General features: G+C 41.1%; 1 protein-coding gene across 5 annotated transcripts in view; it reads right to left on the bottom strand.

Moving 5' to 3' along the window:
* The window catches only part of STXBP6 (syntaxin binding protein 6), a 231,096-nt gene that overhangs the window by 180,721 nt on the left and 29,675 nt on the right, over window positions 1–20,700 (bottom strand). The window contains exons 1-3 of one of the 5 annotated variants that reach the window (XM_070273891.1): window positions 17,977–18,159; window positions 16,725–16,778; window positions 14,836–14,938 (exon numbers count right to left, since the gene is read on the bottom strand). The exons of the other annotated variants lie outside the window; for them this stretch is intronic. The gene's annotated coding sequence lies outside the window, so the exon portion shown is untranslated. Of the gene's footprint in view, window positions 1–14,835; window positions 14,939–16,724; window positions 16,779–17,976; window positions 18,160–20,700 lie in introns of those variants that run through there. 5 annotated transcript variants of the gene reach the window in all.

Below are 20,700 nucleotides of genomic sequence, written 5' to 3' on the forward strand. Positions count from 1 at the left end.
GCAATAAACCCCTATCAAGCACATACATATGTGCAAAACATCAATGCCAGATGCTGAGGTCCGTGTAGCACAGAGTCTCAGGCCTACATCACACTAGAGGAGAATCACCCCTAAGTAACTCTGAAAAACAGGCAGACTTGATGAGTGTGATAAAAGAAACACAAACAACGTTGAACAGCAAATTTTGGAGCACTTGAAGTGTCAACCATGACCTTCTCTTTCAACAGTCTTTCCTGGCTTCGGGGACATCATGCACTCTGATGTTCTTCCAACCTCTCTGACCACTCTTTCTCAGTCTCCTTCACAAACTGGTCTCACTACTGTGCTCTTTCCTAAAATGTTGTTATTCCTCCGGATTCTGCCCTATGCTCGCTTCTCTCCACACTCTATAGTCTCCCTTGGTAATCTCATTCATTCCTAAAACTTCAAGGACCACCCATATGCTGAAAACACATCACATCTACATCTGACTAGATATCCACAATGAATTTCCAGCTGGATGAACCACAGGAACCTCATACTCAACCGCCCAAAGCAAGAATGAATCATCTTCCTCTAAACAGTTTCTAGTCCTATGTTCCTACCTCGGTAAATAGCACCACCATCAACTTGAGTCAGAAACGCAAGTTTCCTCCTTAAGGCCTCCCCTCCTTAATTCCCTATGACGTATCCCCTCATCCGTCACAACACATCAGTCACCAAATCCTGTTCAATTCTGCGTTCTAAATTTCTCTACATCTACCCACTTCTCTTTCTCTCTCTTGTCCTCGCCCTAAATCAGGCTGCAGTTATCTCCTGTCTAGGTAACAACCTCTGAGCCGATCAGTCCGAATCCAGGTTTGCCTCCCTCCCATCCACTTTCCAGGTACAGCTAGAGTTACTTTTATAAAATGCCCAGGGCAGATTACTCACCAGCTGTCTCTCTGCCCAAGCCCACTCTTTTGTATCCTGCTGCAAACCACATTTCCCAGACTCCCTTGCAACTGGCTTCTTGTTGAATTCTGCCAATGGGAGCCACTGGCAAGAAGCGGGGAGAAGAAACTCTCCTCCTGTTTTCCAGCTCCTGTCACACTCCACAGTAGCAGACAGCTGTAGTTCCCCATGCTTTTAGCACTCTGTATAGTAGCCACAGACCCCCTTAATGGTTGGAGCACCAGCTATGAGGCCACCCCTCCCCAGGGGTCCAAGCACCTCCTTAGCAGTCAGCATGCCAGCTCTATGGTGGCCCCTGCTCTGAGTTTCTTGGTTTAGTTAACCACACCCGTTCCATTTTGTTCCCCCCAACCCTAGGGATGGCAGCTGCTTCATGAAGTTACTAATCTCTATTTTACCTCTGCTTCCACTAGTCAAGCTTTCAGCCCTCCAATACCCTTTGTCTTCAATTCCCTATGTAAATCACCTCTATTTGAAATGTTAGCAAGGCATCTATTCTCTGACTGATGCAGTACTCGGTATTAGGAGTCGGTCCCAAGAAATAAACTCTGGGATTCTAGGATTGGGTCCCTTACCTCTTTGACCTTGAACAGTGATGACCTCATGCCTCTCAGGGTTCTAGAGCCACTGTTTCTCCCTCTAGCTTCTCTTTTGTCTACTTCCTCCTCCCTCAGGCTCCAAGCTCCACCTACTCTGAACTGCTTTCCATCTCAGAACCTCTAGGTCTCTTTCACTCCCTGCACAAAGCTGGTTCCCCAGCCTCATATATTGCTCCCCTAATCCTCTCTGTTCACCCAGTTAACTTCACTCAGCTTAGATAGCACTTTCTCCAAGAAGTCTTCCCACATCTGTGTGCAGCCTAACTTCATTCATTACAGCAGTAATAATACTGCCTTTTAACTCTCTGTACCTACTCTGTATTCCCCGGGAAATCGTGAGTTCTGGGAAGACAGGGACTATGTTTATCTTGCTCACAGCTGTAATCACCCATAGTACGCTTTCAATAATAGTTTGTTGAATGAACGAATGAATCCATGAATCAAGAAGGTATAGATTAATTCCTACTAGGGAGATTTGGGAATGCTTCTTAAAGAAGGTAAGACTGCTCTCTGGGCTGCTAGACCCAATCTCCAGCACTGTAGAAATTTTACGGAAAATATTATCCTTAGTTTCTATGGACTCCCCAAGAAAATAGGTAAAAACATTTATTTTCCTTTTAGAGGTATCTAAATAATCAAGCAGCTCTTGAAAAACAAACTTCCTAGGAATAAAACTTATATTTTGGGGGTTTATTCACAGGCAACCACATAGGCAAAGCTACCTTAGAAATATAGTAACTAAACTCCTTTGGATGTTCATCAACCCATACTCTCCCCTTTTAAAGGCCTAGCTGGTTTCCAACATCTGTTCTAAAGTAAAATGTTGACTGAGATCCCAATAAACTTATTTTATTGTTTTCCTTTCAAACACCTCACACACATCAGATTTTTAAAACTTGCTTTAAATCGAGTATGTTATAAATCTGAAAATTACTTTCAGAACCCAGTAAATGGAAAGAAAAGTGCTTCAACGAGGTAAAAACCTCTATATTGATCTCTATAGATAGATTTACTATATAAACTGGAGATGTGTTTCCATATTTGGAACCCATTCTTCTCCCACTCCAAATAGAGAAATAGCCAATTTTCTCCTATAATTTTGTAACTTTACAGGTAAGAGTAATATATCTATGTGAATTTTACTTCTCAAAGCTTACCTTCCAAACTTTATTTATGATGAAATAGGTCAAACATTGGCCAAAGCTTCCAAGTTAATTTTTTTTAATGCTTCTTGACCATTTAGTAGACTTATTTCTGCTGGCTAAACATCATAACATTTTGCAGTTCAAAGGTTTTAGTCCTTAGGAATTTGGTTACTCATTTATTTTTTTCCCTTGTTCTCTTGGTAGCAACAACATACTTAGTAGAAATCAGCACATATTCTTCCTCATTTATTTTCAGGTAATTACATTAAGACTATTCCTGGCATGAGGTTAAAATAGCATAGCAGCACAAAAGGAGAAACCATTCTCTAACGCTGCGTAGTTTTTCAAAACAGAAAATTCTTCCCACTTTCCATCATTCCTTTACTGTCTCTTGACTTGGATCAAACATCTGGCCCTGCTCTCCTTCCTCACACCAAATTCCTTGCTAAACTTGCAACTGTTGACCTAAACAGGCTTGCAATACCTGAATCTCTCAGTCTCATTTCCCTTTGTCACATCCCAAGAAACCCACTTAAAACAATAATCCCCAAATCACTTCTGTTGTGAGTTTCACTTAAATCTTAACTACCTCATTCTTGGTATCATATAGGGCTTCTTTGCTTCTCTTTTCAAAAAAGGGAAGGAAAAGGAGCAGAGACGTAGCTCCAGAGAATACAAAGACACGTGAATGAACGGGAGCACAGTCTTCCAGAGAACTGGCAACTAAAAATGTGAAAGTAAAAAGCGTTAGGCCCCCAGTAAGTGGAAGGGCTCCAGAGCCAGCGAGCCTGTGCTTGAGTCACAATTCTGACAATTGTTTCTCTTTGACCCCATCAAATTGTGTGCCTCTTTGTGCCTTCCTTGATCTCCTTATCTATAAAATAATGATGTTAACACCCGCCCAGGAGATTGTCATCAGGATGAAATGAGATACTTTATGCAAAATGTTTATAACAGCACCCACAATGGACACTCAATAAGTGTTGCTGTTGTTAGTGCTATCAAGTTGATTCCAGTTCCTAGTGACCCTGTGTACAGCTGAGCGGAACCCTGCCTAGTCTTTTTGCACCATCCTCTCACCTTCCGGTGCCATATCAATGTTCTGCTGCTATTCATAGGGTCTTCATGGCCAAATTTTTGGAAATAAGTGGCCAGGTCCTTCTTTCTAGTGTATCTTAGTCTGGGAGCGCCACTGAAACCTGTCCACCCTGGGTGACCCTGTTGTATTTGAAATACCAGTGGCAGAGCTTTCAGCATCACAGCAACACGCAGCCACCACAGTATGACAACCAACATCAGTGGTGTAGTTCTCTGACTGGGAAAGGAACCTGGTGAGAGCACGGAATCTTAGCCATTAGATCAGCCAATAAGTGTTACTTATTATAACTTTCTTTGGATAATAAAAAGGCCAGGCTGTTCACATAAATTAAAGTGAGAAAAATCAATAAGAAACAAAGAGATATGAAAAAAGAGAAATGGCAAGAAGATGGGCATAAATTAGAGAAGCACTAAGTATAATGGGGAATGACACTGAACATGGGAGTGCAGCAGAACCTGGAGTAGGGAAGAAATTAAGCCAAAATGGAGACAAATCTAAAGGTGAAGGAAGCACTGACATGAGTAGAGCTTAGCGGCACAGCCAGAGTCTTCAGACCTAGAAGGGCTCGCCTGTTCTGCTAGGACAGAGTTTTTCACTGGTGCTCTCCCAAAGCCCTGGGGGTTCCACAGAGACCCCACAAGAGCCTCTTTAAGGACTGGGAGGAAGCCTCATCATCACCTCCTACCCACCAGCTACAATAGCTCCACTTTTTTTTTTTAAAGTGTGGTTTTTGGTGAGGAAGATTGGCCCTGAGCTAACATCTGTTGCCAATCTTCCTTTTTTTATTCCCCCAAAGCCCCAGTACACAGTTGTATATCCTAGCTGTGAGTCCTTCTAGTTCCTCTATGTCGGATGCGGCCTCCGCATGGCTTGATAAGCAATGTGTAGGTCCACTCCCAAGATCCAAACTGGTGAACCCCAGGCCGCCAAAGCAGAGTGCATGAACCTACCCACTATGTCACTGAGCTCCACTTTTATCTGTTTATTTGCTGCCAACTTAAAGTATAATTCCTTTGACTAAAAGGTTCTATTTCCAAAGAAAAAAGGGGAAAATAGAAGCACAGGAGGTCAGTAATCTAGTCCAACACTCTCATTTAACAGAAGGAAACTGAGGCCCAAAGAGGGGAAGTGACTTTACATAAACTCATACAACATCTACGTTTCTTTCTTAGCCTGCCTGTGAGCTCCTTCAGGGCAGCATCCATGTTTCAGTCTTTCTTGTTCCCATCCCAGATGATAGCATAGATACTGAATATTGTGAGTTCTTTCAACATTCTAAAGATTTCACTCCATCCTCTTCTTGCATGGTTTCTGATGATCAAGCCACTGTAATTGTTATCCTTGTTCTCCAATAGGCAAGGTGTTATTTTTCCCCTTTGGCTTCCTTCAAGATTTTCTCTTTGCCTTTGGTTTGTTGCATTTGAATAAGATACGCCTAACTGTGGTTTTATAAGGTACAGTGGTATAATGGGATACATATATTTGGTCTTTGTCCCTGGTAACTGGCACAGAACTCCTAAAACTCTTGGCATTGTTAGAGTGATAGGAGTGTCTTGTTATTCACAACAAGCCCCTTTCAACTATATCTGAGCGTGTGCTAACAACATGACTTTTATGGACCCCTAGAGAGCTTCAGGATGGGGGCTGGTTGCCACGAAGACCAAGGCATGATTAGAGGGTTGGAATTTTCAGCACCACCACTTTCCTGACCTCCAGGGAGGAGAGAGGGGCTGAAGGTTGAGTTCAATCACAAATGGCCAATGATTCAGTTAATCACGCCTACATAATGAAACCTCTAAAAAAAAAAAAAACCCTGAACAGTGGGGTTTGGAAAACTTCTAGGTTGGTGAAAACACGGAGGTGCTGGGTGGGTGGCACACCCAGACAAGGCATGGAAGTTCTGTGGTCCCTCCCCCCACCCCTCCCACCCCCAATCCACCTTGCCCTCTGCATCTCTTCCATTTGGCTGTTCCTGAGTAGCATCCTTTATAATAAATCAGTAATAGTAAGCAAAGCACTTTCCTGAGTTCTGCGACTTGCTCTAGCAAATTATCCAACCAGGGGGCAGGGGAGCCACAGTCATAGGACCCCCAAATTTATGGTTGGCTGGGCAGAAATGTGGGTAGCCTAGGCATCCCATTTGCGGCTGGCATCTGACGTGGGGACAGTCTTGCGGGACAGAGCCCTTAACCTGTGGGATCTGTACTAACTCCAAGAAGTGGTATCAGAATTGAATTAAATTGTTGTTGGACACCCACTTGGTGTCAGAGAACTGGAAAACTGGTATGAAAAGAAGTCACATATTTGGTGTAGAGGGAAAAAAGCCTCAGGTACTTATTGCTGAGCTTCCTGGATCTGTGGTTTGGTGTCTGTCATTAGTTTGGGGAGGTTTTCAGCCATTATCACTTCATAGAGTTCTGCTCCTTTCTCTCTTCTCCTTCTAGCATTCCAATTACACAGAGGCTACTTGTTATATTGTCCCACAGACTTTGGATGTTCTGTTTTGTTGAGGTTTTTTTTAATTATTTTTTCTCTTTGCATTTCAGTCTGAAAAGTTTCTATTGGTCTATCTTTAAGTTTACTGATTCTTTCTTTGACAGTGTCAAGTCTATTTATGAGTCCATCAGAGGAATTCTTCATTTCTGTTACTATATTTTTGATTTCTAGCATTTTCTTTTGATTCTTAGAGTTTGCGGGGTTTTTTTTGTTTTCTCTTGAGGAAGATTAGCCCTCAGCTAACATGTGCTGCCAATCCTCCTCTTTTTTTGCTGAGGAAGACTGGCCCTGAGCTAACATCCATGACCGTCTTCCTCTACTTTATATGTGGGATGCCTGCCACAGCATGGCTTGCCAAGCAGTGCCATGTCCACACCCAGGATCCGAACTGGTGAACCCCAGGCTGCTGAAGTGGAATGTGCAAACTTAACTGCTGCACCACTGGGCTGGCCCCATGATTCCTAGAGTTTTAATCTCTCTGCTACATTACCCATCTGTTCTTGAATGTTGTCTGCTTTTTCCATGAGAGCACTTAACATATCATAGTTCTTTTGAATTCCTTGTCTGATGAGGACATCTGTGTCATATCAGAGTCTGGTTTTTGCTTATTACTTTGTCTCTCCAGACTTGTTCTTCCTTGTCTTTTGGCATGCCTTGTAATTTTTTGCTGAATGTGGGGCATGTTGCATCAGTTGATAGGAAGTGAGTTAAGTAGGTCTTTAGTGTGATGATTTTTGTTATTTTTCCATGATAGTAACTATAATGAAGGCAGAGGGTAGCATTATCTTCCACAATAAAGCATATTCTTGAACTTATTCATCATTACTCCCTGTTCAAATGTGCATCTTCTGCTAGGTCTTTGGTCTAAAATATACATATAGAGTCACTGAGCTGCTCTCTCAGGCTACCATTTGCATCATCATTTAAGACAAAGTGGGCTCACACCACCAGCCAAGGTAAGAAAGAACACTAATCTATCCACATTACAAACAAGTTGTTTTTCTTGTAACTCAAGATACTGATATTTGGTGAGGCCATTCTCTAAAACTATTTCCTGTAAGTAGTAGGCCAATATTTTCAGGCTGCTATAATGTCATTTAGTCCAGTGAATTTAGATATAGGAATAATTTAGCTCCTTTACTATTAATCATCACAGACTACTTTGAAAGAAGATAAGCAACTCCATTATTACCATCATAAATTCTTACAACTTTTTAAAGTTAATTTTTAACAGGGAATCCTACACAGTTGAGTTCTTATGGTCTTCTAAGTCTTGTTCAAGAAACAATAGTTTCCTTGTCTTCACAAAGCCAGGCGAAGTTAAGCAACAAGTCAGCCAGCACTGAAATGTTCATATCACAGATTCCTAAATGTAAAGGTCAAACTATCAAAGACGCGAAGATGATCTTCTGCTTCACTGACTTTTGGCAAAAGGATCATAAACTGACAAGAATGAAAAGAGCAAGATCAGAGAAAAGCTCTGGCCGGCTTCTTTCAAAGTCCCCTCTCAGCTGGAGGGGAAGGGAAGACCAGCTTGTTAAGTCTAAAAGTGAAGGAAAATATTGAAGCAATCCCACTGTTGCTCAAAGGAATAGATATGCTAATGAAACCCCTAATTACAAAGAAGGGTGGAGTGCTCTTCCTGTAAAATACCTTCTTTCCTAGCCTTCGGTGTCCTAAATCCTGTTAAGTCACCATTCTGTCCCATTACCACTATTAAAATGTGCCCCTAAGGAGGAATATAATAAATCCCTGAGGGAAGGATTTTAGTTCCTTGTAATTTTATTAGAGGAAACAAGCCTAACTATGGATGTGCATGTGTCTTTTTGCAGAGAATTTTCCAGAACCTTCAGTGAGTTAAGCAAGACCTAAGGAATAAAGCTAGCTACCAAGCAGGAAAAGATTAATCTGTTGTTTCTCTATTAAACTGAGCAATATAATGAATATAACATGAGATGAATCTTTTGCCAAGAAATCATAGGAATGTGGTTCAGTATCATCCGCCAGACATGACCCTTCAAGTACCTTTTGGACCAGTCAAGACACACGCTACGACACTCATACAGCAACCATTTAGCAAGTTACAACTTCCCTTTCTTAAACATTATGCTGTGCGACTCTTGCTACTGGCTAAGGCCAGGCCAGCGTCACAAAGTTAAACAAGAAGATGAAACATCACGAGAATTGACAGCAACACAATGGCAGCAGGAAGTGATGTTCGCCATGTAAAGAACTATTCACCAAGTATGGAACTAGCTCAAGAAGCTCTTCTAGGGTAAGAATTTAATCAACTAATTCACCAAATATTTATTGAGCCATACATAATATAGAGAGCATTGTGCTATGCTCTGAGGTAAGGGACTAGGGAACAGAATACAGAGATAGCTGAGGTGTGGTGCCTACCTCTAAGGAGTATCCCATCTCAAAAGGAAGACTGACAAGCTGATAATAACAGGACAAATGGGAAAAATAGAGCAAATTGAAAAGGAAGATTGATAATGAGCTAAAGAAGAAGAAAGTAGCTAATCTTCAAATTCCAATTTGAAATACACTGATGGGTCAAATGGAGGAGGCATTGATACTGCTGAAACTAACAACTAAAACATAGTTGAACAGGATTTTCTCAGGTTACACATGCTAATGCCCTCATCTCACTATCCCCCATTCACAATACTCCATAAAGTAACAACTTTGACTCTTCCACTGTGGGCATTGCTCAACGGAATTTAAGGAGAAAAGGACACCCAGTCAACTTGCTCTGAACACTTTGCAACACCTGCTAAATGGTCCATATTAGAATTATAGACACGAGGCGAGGGGAAAGCAATACTAAGCAGAAGTGTGTGCTGGACTACCTAAAATAAATTTCAGAGGTAAACCTGACTAGATTAAAAATCATAAAGAAACAGCATCTAAAGTCTATGTACTTCTCAGCTCTTGATAAAATTGCTATTGTTGGGACCAGCCCAGTGGCGCAGCAGTTAAGTGCGCACGTTCCGCCTCGGTGGCAGGGGGTTCGCCGGTTCAGATCCTGGGTGCAGACATGGCACCGCTTGGCAAATCTTGCTGTGGTAGGCATCCCACATATAAAGTGGAGGAAGATGGGCAGGTATGTTAGCTCAGGGCCTGTCTTCCTCAGTAAAAAAAAAAAATGAGGATTGCCAGCAGATGTTAGCTCAAGGCTAATCTTCAAGAAAAAAAACCTCCCTATTGGGGGCTGGCCCCGTGGCTGAGTGGTTAAGTTTGCGCGCTCCGCTGCATGCGGCCCAGTGTTTCGTTGGTTCGAATCCTGGGCACAGACATGGCACTGCTCATCAAACCACGTTGAGGCGGCATCCCACATGCCACAACTAGAAGGACCCACAACGAAGAATATACAACTATGTACGGGGGAGCTTTGGGGAGAAAAAGGAAAAAAAAATCGCTATTATTTAAGCAGTTTGACTTGACTTTTTTGTTGCCTCCAGCTGAGGGACTCATTTGAGGTGGTGTGGTCAACCAGAGTTTTTAGCTCTTCGCGGTTACAGTCCATGTTTCTTTCATTTCTAGGTGTTCCTGGTAGCACCTAGCACAGGGTCAGCACTAAAATATTTGAGGAGAAGAGAAAAGGAAGGAGAAAAATCAGGGGTCGGCTGGCACTCTCTGGACTCTGCCCTCAACCATTGAGGGTACAAGAAAGAGTGCAGATACCCGTAAGCAATGCATGGTGAGTGCAGTAATAAACACACACATGGCCTGAGTCAGCAGGCACAATAGCTACCCTCACCCCCGAGCGCTGATTCTGCTATTCAGGTGGAAACAACGGGGGCCAGCATCCCCAAAGAAGTAAGACTAGGGCTCTGAAACTGTAGTCTTTGCCTCTCATTTACCACATATAGTATCGGTATCAGTTAGGGGAGACTAATTACTGCTGAAATAGACCCAAAAAATACATAATGGCTCAAACACCTTAGAACTTTGTGTCTGACTCCCATGATAGGGAATGGGTGAATAAGGTATTCCTCTTCCTCACACTGAAACAGGGATTCAGGCTGATGGGCTGTGTTTCTTCACCATGGTCATTCTATTGGCTAGAACTCAGTCACACGGCCACACCTAAGTGCAAGGGAGGCTGGAAAAACATTCTTGCTGAGGGCTCAGGGATTTGGCTGGGTTGCCAACAGCCTCTGCCACTGTATTTTACGGCTTTTCATTCCTCTTCCAAGCTTTCTCTTGCTGTGTTTCTGTGTGTGTGTGTGTGTGTGTGTGTGTGTGTGTGTGTGTACAACTGTATTTCTACATAGTAAATTTTTGATCCCATTTATACAATAAATGCCAAGGACCCTCACACAAAGATGGCTGACTGTTTATTTCTGACAGAAAGGGAATAACCCGATTTTAGGGCCCAGAGGAAGCAGCTCATGAGGAAGTTTTGCTTAGCTTCGTCCAAGAAAGTCACCTTCAGACAAGGCAGATAAATTCTCCCATGTCCACACTTCCCTTAGGGACTTTATCAGGATTCATCCAAATATACGTCTATGAGGAGTTCATTTCCAAGATGGCAAATTATAGTGCAGCATATGATTTCCCTCATTTTTTTGTTAGTGCCATCAACTCAATTCCGACTCCTAGCAACCCTGTGTAGAGCAGAGCGGAACCCTGCCTGGTCTTTTTGCACCATCCTCTCACCTCCCGGCACTGTATCAGACAATGTTCTGCTGCTATTCACAGGGTTTTCATGGCCAATTGTTTTGTAAGTGGGTGGCCAGGTCCTTCTTCCTAGTCTTAGTCTGGAAGCTCTACTGAAACCTGTCCGCCTGCTGGTTTTTGAAATACTAGTGGCATAGCTTTCAGCATCACAGCAACATGCAGCCCCCACAGTATGACAACTGACAGACGGGTGGTGTGATTCCCTGACTGGGAAACGAACCTGGGTCACAGCGGTGAGAGCACAGAATCTTAGCCACTACACTACCCGATTTCCCTCACAAAGGGAGTAAAATGCGAAGTATTTTCCTGAGACCCTCAATGATTCCACTTTCTGGAGAAAAAACCATCACATCTTAGACTCGGCACTTTCATCACTGGCACTAGAAGTTGGCTTTCTTCTCAGAGCAATCTTTCACAAAGAAAGCATATTTCACTTCAAAGGCATTTTACACATTAAGCAATGGATAGAAACACACTACAGCAGGAATGTGGACACCGGGCAATCGGCTAACACACTCCTAAGTTGGTTACCCCACACATGCCTCCCAAAGCATCCAACTGAAAACCACTCCTCAGCAAAATGAGAAATCAGCTATGTCATGGACCTCTCAGGGTCTATCCCACATGTTAAATCACTGGCATGCAAATGATCTACTATACGTAAATATCCGCTACTATTACTCTATATAGTAATACACTATCTACTAGACTAGACTAGAGGCTCTTTTGGCAAGGTATATATGTGATTTATCTTGATATCCCCCACAATGTCTTGTATAAATCATCATTCAATAAACATCTGCTGAATGAATACAGTCATTTGATTTTGTCATCAGGAAGTCCTCTGCATGTGTCCACATGAGAGCTGTCAGACTTGAGGACAGACACTCAGCTGTATGACTCATTCTATACACAACCTCGCTAACAGGTGTGGGGTAAATGTTTTCCAACTGTGACAGTGGTGATGCTGGTGGTGACTATCACAGCACAGTCAGTAAAGGACTGTGCTATTTCATGCCTGTGGACCACTCAGTCACCATAAGTGGTGCAAGACCCCAGGTCCTAAGATGGTCCCTTTATCCCTCAACACTGTTCCTCTTTTCCTTTCCTATTTTAATTTTCTCCACAGCTCACATCACCATCTGACATATTTAACTTATTTATAAGCCTCTCTCCCCCTCTAAAAATTCTGTGAGGGCAAGGAATTGTATCCTTGTTCTCCAGTAACCAAAACAGTGCCTAGCACATTAGAAGTGCTCCATAAACATCTGTGGAAGAAATGGATGAAATACACAAGATATTTGGGTTCTTTCCTTTAAATCTGAAGATTTTAGGAACAAAAGTAATTATTCCTGCAATGCTCCAGCCTATTCACATTCTTTTGACATAGAACATCTCAAAAAGAGATCTCACAGATAAACCACTTTTTATATCATAAAGCAGGGTTTCTTGAAACCCAAGTCATTGTCATGCCATCTTAAAGTTCCCAAATAAACCAAGAATGGACAGATTCTCCAGAATTGGACACACTCTTGGCAGCCTTTCCCCAAACAAGAACCACATGTGCCAGCCTGGCTCACTGTAAACCTGGCTCTTTCCACTCCAGAGTCCTGCCCATGGAGCCAGCACCAGCACCCAAGGCTTGAAGCCAGACAGGAGGATAGGACAGGAAATTCAGAAACAAATTTGTCTGAGCCCCACATGAACAAAATGACAAGACCTTACACTTCACATCCATGGGAAGTAGCCATAACTCACTCCAAGAAAAGAAAATGGTTCAAGTTAAAATTCTCAGCTTTCCAAGTGTGGTCATGTACCTAATAGGATAAACTACTTTAGGTTGCTAAGAAATCATTGAATGTTATTAAATTGCCAAGCTATTGTTTGATGGAACTTTAAAATCCATGTTTTATTTAACTTTTGGCATATGGAGAACAGCATCTATTGGCAACAATGATCCCCACTCATTCATTCTTCTGTTGTCTCTCAAACCGTAATTAACTAATACTCCCAAAGTCAAGGTGAAACAGACCAGCTTGAGAAGTTCTTATACATAGAGAACATTTTACACAGAACATTTTAGAATAGTAGACATTAGGATCTAACAATTCATGGAAGAATGGCAAAGTTTTTAAATCCCAAAGAGAAGGATTGTTCTAACACTCTCCACCATACTTCTCAAACTTTCCACCAAGATTTTCTTACAATATACTGTGGCCAAAAGGTTAATTTCGAGGTTTTTTTTTTTTTTTTTTTTTTTTCAGTAAATACTACCCCAGTCAGCCTGCCAACCAAGCAGTATGTATAATGTGTTAAACCCAGTGCTAAACATGGCGAACATGGAGACGAAGACAGAACTTTCATCAAGAGTTACTAGATTCTTTAGCAAAATACACAGGGCAGACTGGCTGATAGCTAAGTCATTTCTAGTTAATTTGTTTTGTTTTGACTTCAGAACAACTTCACACGACTATAAAACTTTATAAGACATACACGACTATAAAACTTTATAAGACATCAAGTGAAGGCAGCAAGGAAAAAGATGAAATTTCAAATAGTTCCATAAGTAGAGAATTCTTGATCACTGGGTTTTAATATTTGATGTTCTAAAACTTAAACATACATCTTCATAACTTATTTAATTTCCTAGAGACGTTTTCCTCTTAACCTCTTTTACAGATCACTTGGGTTCTTTGCTTTTTCATTTTCCTACTTGCTTCTCAAAGTAAGAGATAGAAAATTTATACAAAACTATACAATAAATAAGTAAAACACATATCTTTCCCAGACCTAAGCCTAAAATGTCAGGTTCCACAGTACCATGTAGCACAATCAAATGCATCAAAATGTTTTTCTCCCTTAATGAAAAAGAAATCCAACAAGCCCAACCCCACCAACTGAGGAACACAGCCACAATGTCACAGACTCTTTGAGAACTCACTCCAGCTTGGCGCTGACCCTCCGCTAAGCAGTGGTTTTCCAGTCCTATGGGTTTCTGTTCCTGGGCTTCAAAGCATCCATGTTCTTTATGAAAAATGCCATCACATAAAATACTGGCACTTAGAACCAAACCAAAGTACCACAAATCTGTACACGAGATGGTCCTAAATCTTCAGCAATAGTGACTGCCACTGAATGAATTACAGATCACTCAATGCTACTATTTATCTTTTCCAGCAAGAGTGGCACTCTCCAGAGAGAAACGCTATTCTCATAAGCTAACCCCAATCTCCACATCAGCCTTAACTTCAGCTGTGTTTTAACTCTAAAACACCTGAAAGATTAAAAAAAAAACACAACCACTCCCATCAGGGGCCCACTGAGATTTGGGGGAATGGCACAGAAGTCTTCAGTTTCAAAAGCGCACTGGGAGATTCTAAAATAGCCTGATTTCCCCTTGGGAATTATCCTTATAATTGATTCCACCTCCAAATGGATTCCTGGAATTCTGAGTTCTCTCCATAGAGATTTTTAGCCAAGGCAGACATCAGAAAGACTCATTAAGTTATAGCCCACTTCACAATAGAAAGCCTCACTTAGACTTGAAAAAGAGATTTATGGACTACTCTAAAGTCACCTGTAATTAAACACAGAGCAAGAAAAAAAAATAGTCTGGCTGTCATTTTCATTTCAATAAAACATTTTCTCCAGTAAACCTGTTCAGGCAATTAAAATCAATCCCAATTTCCACTTCCCCAGCCTATATTCTTTCCTCGTGAGAGAAAAAGAGAATTAAGTAAACAAAACCTGAATTTTAAATCTGAATTCAAGCTGCCTGGGGCTACTTCATACTTAAGTGAATAAATAAGTGTGGCATAAACTAATAAATATTTCATCTATATGTAAAATATGCTCTTACAAAGCATTCACCTACCTTTAACCCAGCCTTTAGTTAGGACTGCATCTGATGGAAAACTCCACACACCAAGCACCTTTCCTCTTCGTACTTCAAGGTCCTTATGAAGGAGCAGAACTTTCTAAACAGGAAACCAAAGCACAGAAAGGCGGGGCCATTTTCCTCAGTGACACCAGAACCTCAAATTCCTGGCATTCTCCAGCCATAAGTTCAAGGCTCGCATCGTCATATACCACATGCTCTCCACATGCAGATGGGTCTGTTCAGTGAATTTAACATGAAACTTAAAAATCTGTGCAATCTGGTCCAGGGGACAAATATGAAAGAAGGTAAAATTTGGATATGACCAATGGTAGCACCCATCCCCATGAAAGACTACCTTCCACTTCATAAGCTGACTGTCACGTATTCTAAAACTATCTTCAGCAAAGTCAATGAGATGATTTGCTAGAAAAACCCAAGCATCTGACTTTCCAAATACATAAATCTGAATGCAACAGGTCACCTAAAGCAAACATTTAAATCATTTCACTACGACAGATTCAATGTTGAGAAAAATAACCAACAAGGCTCTAGCAAAAAATGAATTTGCTCATAAACACAAAAACTTATTTAGCATTTAACATCTACCTTCCAACAAAGAAATCTATATTATACTAAGAGCCCTGAAACCCTTGACATACTCTTTGCCTCACTCCCCATCTGAACCACAACGTAATGAGGAAGCACCTCAACAGTGATGTGGGCTCTGATCCAAGCTTCCTATGTGATGACACTTCTCCAGATGGCACCTGACACTGTCAGGTGCCTCTTATGTTCGTAAATACTCAAGGACATTACGTAAGGCTGCTTCTCTCCTGTACGTACATGACTTCAGAAAGCCACTGATAGCTGTTTTGGAAGCACATTTCCTTTTCATATGATAGAATCTCTTCCATGTGCCTGAGAAATATGAGTTAATTTTATTTGTTACCCAGGAGAAACTACAGTTATTGGGAAAGGAGAAAGAAATAATGAGCGACCGAGTTTAGCTCAACAGAATGAGACAAAATAAAGACACCCCCCAGCCCAGGACCCAGAACAGCAAAAGCCAGTTTTAAGTAGCCATCTTTTAGATGTTTGTGTACTATTCAGTGATAGAAAAATCAGAGTCCCAGGCTTACGGCATCATTATTCAGCTTTGAAAATTCAGGATGCTTTCTTGCAGGATTGCAACTAAGTACAAGATGAAGAAAAGTGTTTCTAAGCTATGTGTTCAAGCAATCAGTTGGATCCTAGGTTCAGAAAGGAGTGAACAATGCATGAGCCATTACTGAAATCCATGCCAAGGAAGCTTTTCTCCCGATGGTGGAAATCTGCGAAAGTTAACACTCTAATGAACTACCACTGCATCTTGAATTTCTCTTCCGTGACCAGAAAAACAACATATTCGGAGCATTGTTTTTCATTATACCATGAAGCTATAGCAACCACTCATCCTGCCTCTACATCTGTTTCTCCCTTTTTGATGGCCATTCCATTTGAAAAGAAGAACTGCTAATTTTACTTGGTGGCCCCTGAAATGTACATGTCTCACATAGCGGGCATTGTTTACAGCTTCTAAGCTTCAATTAATCATAAATGTTTGGACAGGAGTGATTGTTTTATGGGGGGAAAAAAAAAACTACTGCATAAATATCTAGGTTCAAATTCTGGTTTTGCTACTCATTAGCTGTGGGACTCAGAGCAGATGACTCACACAAAAAAGGAGAATTGAAAACTAAGGGAGCTAACTTATAAGGTCACCAGTGATTCCATGTATGCGGCCAGAACTGTAAAAGATGAGCCTAGAACGGCAGCTCTCAAGCTTTTCGGTCTTAGGATCCCTTTACATTCTTAGGAATTATTGAAGACTCCAAAGAGTTTACCTTAGAAACCACAAGAATATCCAGGTACACATTCTAATAGCCAACATCTGGTCTCTGGAGAAAATAAAAAAGGTAAATAATGTCTTAGTACTGTTATGAAAGTTGTTTTGACTTCATAGACCCCCTATAATAGGATTTCAGGGACCCTCCCCCCCCCAGGCATCCTCAGACCACACTTCCAGACTAGAATATCCTAACATACAGAAAATGGGAAAGCTGTCAAAGACCACTAGAACCATATCAGAAGGATTAGGAGCCAGCACGAAGGGGCTCCCACTGGCCAAAGACGGGACAATTTTACTACTGTCTCATCTTTGACCAGCGGGAACGAATGCAATGGATTGAAACACCAATATTTTTAAATTCATGAATTCCTAATGAAGCACACACCTCTCCCTCCATCCCCTCCCATCTCTGTCTGTCTCTGTTTCAATGGTTATCTTTGGAGAATATTATTAATTAGCTGGTTAATGGCGCCCACTAATTATTTTGAAAATTGGTAAATAAAGGGAAAGAATCAGGTATTTTTCCTGCCTTCTCTATATAAACTGTACCTCAGGATAACCAAATAGCGGATGAGCAGGAGTTTCTCTTTATAAAAATATTCTAGATAACAAACAAAGAAATGACTGAAACAAGATTGTGAAACCTCTAATGAATTGCTGGATTTAAGCAGCAACAATCACCAACTGTCAACATCTCTCTCTCCCTCTCTCTCTCTCTCACACACACACACACAGGGAACCGACGTTAATTTAAGTGCCTCCTGGTGGGAGTACACAGCACATCATACAGTATTCTTGACAAAGTATGGAAAGAGAATTTGATTCAGCCTCTAGATGTAACTACCAGTTCACAAGACACACAGTGGCTAGAGCAATATGTTAAACAGAGGAATATTTAACATTTAACTCTGTGGGATGTAATCAGCAAAATCCAGCCTGTGGGAAACTTTGCAGAATAAATGGTCCGGTTTAGCAAAAAATAAATTGCAAGGAAAAGACAGTGAAGAGTGAACCTATAGATTAAAAGGGATCAAAAGAGGTGTGTCAACCAACTGCAATGTGTGGACTTTATCTGAATCATGATACAAACAAACAAAAAAGGAAAATGAGGAAAATAGATAAATTTGAACATTGACTAGATATCCCATATTCAATTATATTAGAGAAGGTCTTAAGGTATGATAATGATATCACACTACATGAAAAAGGAATCTTTATCTTTCAGAGACGTGTAAGGAAATACTTACTAATGAAATGATAGGGGGCTGGGCCTGTGGCCAAGTGGTTAAGTTCAGGAGCTCTGCTTTGGTGGCCGGGGGTTCACCAGTTCGGATCCTGGGCGCAGACCTACACACCGTTCATCAAGCCATGCTGTGGTGGCATCCCACATGGAAGAACTAGAATGACTTACAACTAGGATATACAGCTCCCTTTTGGGGAGGGGAAAAAAAAAAAGAGGAAGATGGTAACAGATGTTCGCTCAGGGCCAATCTTCCTCAAAAAAAAAAAAGCCATTGGGACAATCATATTAAAAAAGAAAAAAAACAGGATGTCAAGGATTTGCTTCAAAATAATCCAGGTTGTGGGAGAGGAGGTTGGGGTCTAAAATGAAGCAAGACTGGCTATAAACCGATCATTGTTGAAGCTGGGAGAAAGGCAGATAGGGCCCATTATTGTATTTTCTCTACTTCTGTGTATGTTTGAAATTTTCCATATCAAAAAAATATAACAAAAGTAGCCATGAGAACACCTGCTTGTCTTCTCCAGCGATTCCATGAGATCCAAAGGCAGGACCTGAGCGCTCTGCTGCCCAACACTAAGTAATGTGGAGCACTCGGTATGTGCCCAGGGAGCACCCCCTGAACCAGGGCGCCAGCCAGAGGTCTGCCAAGCTGACCTGCGACAGCGTAGGGTCAGCAAAGAAGTCCTGAGCCAGCTGTCTCTAAACCTGGAACATATTTCCAACAGAGCAGGAAACAAAATCAAATGCACAGAACGATCATAACCAAGAACTATAAACAAAAACTCTTCACAGATAAAGAAAATGCACGGAAACAGTAACTTTCACTTGAGTATAGGGACTACTGGAGTTTGCTTTTCCTTGCTTCTATTTCTCTGACTTTTCCAAATTTTCTGTAATTACTATACTATTTTAGATGTGGGAGAAAACTTAATAAACTTTATTTTTACATCATTTATAATATCAAGGCTCTAGCCCTAATAAATAATAATATTTTATTATATTTCTATGACCCTTCCTATGGCTTGGATAAGAAAGAATGTTATAGTAATGAAGAAAATATTGAAAACTATCATTGATGGATTTTCCAATGGAATTATAAAAGCAATATAAGAACACTCTTTTAATATTTGGAAAGGGGGAGATATCCATCATCATCGTTTCCTCTACAAAATAAAGGAGAATTGTATTTTAAAAAATCACATTTGAATAACCTAGCTCGAGGAGATCTCAAGTTTCTTCTAAAACCTCAATTTCAGGAAGCTAGGGGCAAATTGGGACATCTGGGACCTAAGGAAGGGGCTTTTGTGCGGCTGCTGCACAGATCTGGATATATAGACCCGGACACTCCATCCACCACCGTCACCACCACCCCCATCCTGGTCTATCAGTTCAAGGAAGGGAAGGCAAAGTTTACTGTGCCACCAAGATTCTGCACCTGGTACCACCACAATCTCCAAAATAAGATGCGTCCCACAAACAAAAATGGATTTTTTGTTTTTAGAGAAAATGTTCCTTTCAGATCAAGATTCTTAAAGAACTAGGCAACACCTTAGAATCATATGTTAGCTTCTTACTTCACTTAGAAAATAAATAAAAGAATATGTGTACCAGGGACTATTAATAATTGAATAAGCAAAAAGAAAAACATTGGAAATTTGGCATGGATGATTGTTATGTTTTCCACACAGGTCTAATTCAACTTGATTTAGACCGCATACTGCCTTTTTTTAACCCTGCTCTTAAATATACAAACAACAACAAGAAAAAAAGCTGAAACTGCCACTTCTCCTGTGCTTCATATATATTGTGGGAAGCTGTACTCAAAGGAGGGAATGTCTCAAAATGACTCAATATAGGGCAGTGTATCCTTGTAGCTGAGAGCGGGAGCTCTGGACCACATTGCCAGGTTAAAATCGCTGATCTGCCATTTATTACCTGTGTGACCTCGGGCAAGCCATTTAAACTCTCTGTGCATCATGAGTTCCTCACCTATGAAATAAAGATAAGAGTGAGAGTTTCACAGGAGCGCTAGAATAACTGAGATGAGAAATGGAAACTGATTTACACAGTGCCCAACACATCGATACTCTCCAAATGCTACCTACTCTTGTTATTACAACCTAATGTACTTTCTTCTACTCTCCCCCCGTTTTTTCCCTTTTTTCACCCAGCAAACAAAGATTTTACAAACTTCTAATTCTCTAGCCTCATCGGCAAATACTGTCATCTATTTTAAACCTTGACTTTTCTATTTTCCCTAGAGCAGAAAGTAACTTTTTCTCTAGAAAAAAACAAAGATATAATTGGATTCCCTTTACTTTGTGCCAATCATAAATGGTAGAAGATTCCTAACTTCCTGAACCTAGAAAGAATCTCACTGTTCCTGAGGTCCTAGGCAATCCTCAGAGTCAGAGAAGGTGACTTTCAGATCCCTCCAAAATCCTTCGAATTGGGGATCTAGTTTCCAATTACACTAAATGTCTCATAGCTCTTTTGGGAAAAAAAGACATTCAGACAATCCATGCCCATAAGAATGATCGGGAAAAATTCACATCCTTCTAAAGAAAGGAACACAAGTCTTAAGAATACTTGCATGTCACGCGTAACTTTTACTCAAAAGAAAATGCTCGATGTGTTTGTACTGCCAGGGGGACTCCTGGATTTTGAACTTACTAACAGGACATGAAAAGGACTGCTGAAATCATAAAATCAACCTAGGAAGGCAGGA

The sequence above is a fragment of the Equus caballus genome, chromosome 1 (genome assembly GCF_041296265.1).
Source record: "Equus caballus isolate H_3958 breed thoroughbred chromosome 1, TB-T2T, whole genome shotgun sequence".
In the NCBI taxonomy this organism is placed as follows: domain Eukaryota; kingdom Metazoa; phylum Chordata; class Mammalia; order Perissodactyla; family Equidae; genus Equus; species Equus caballus.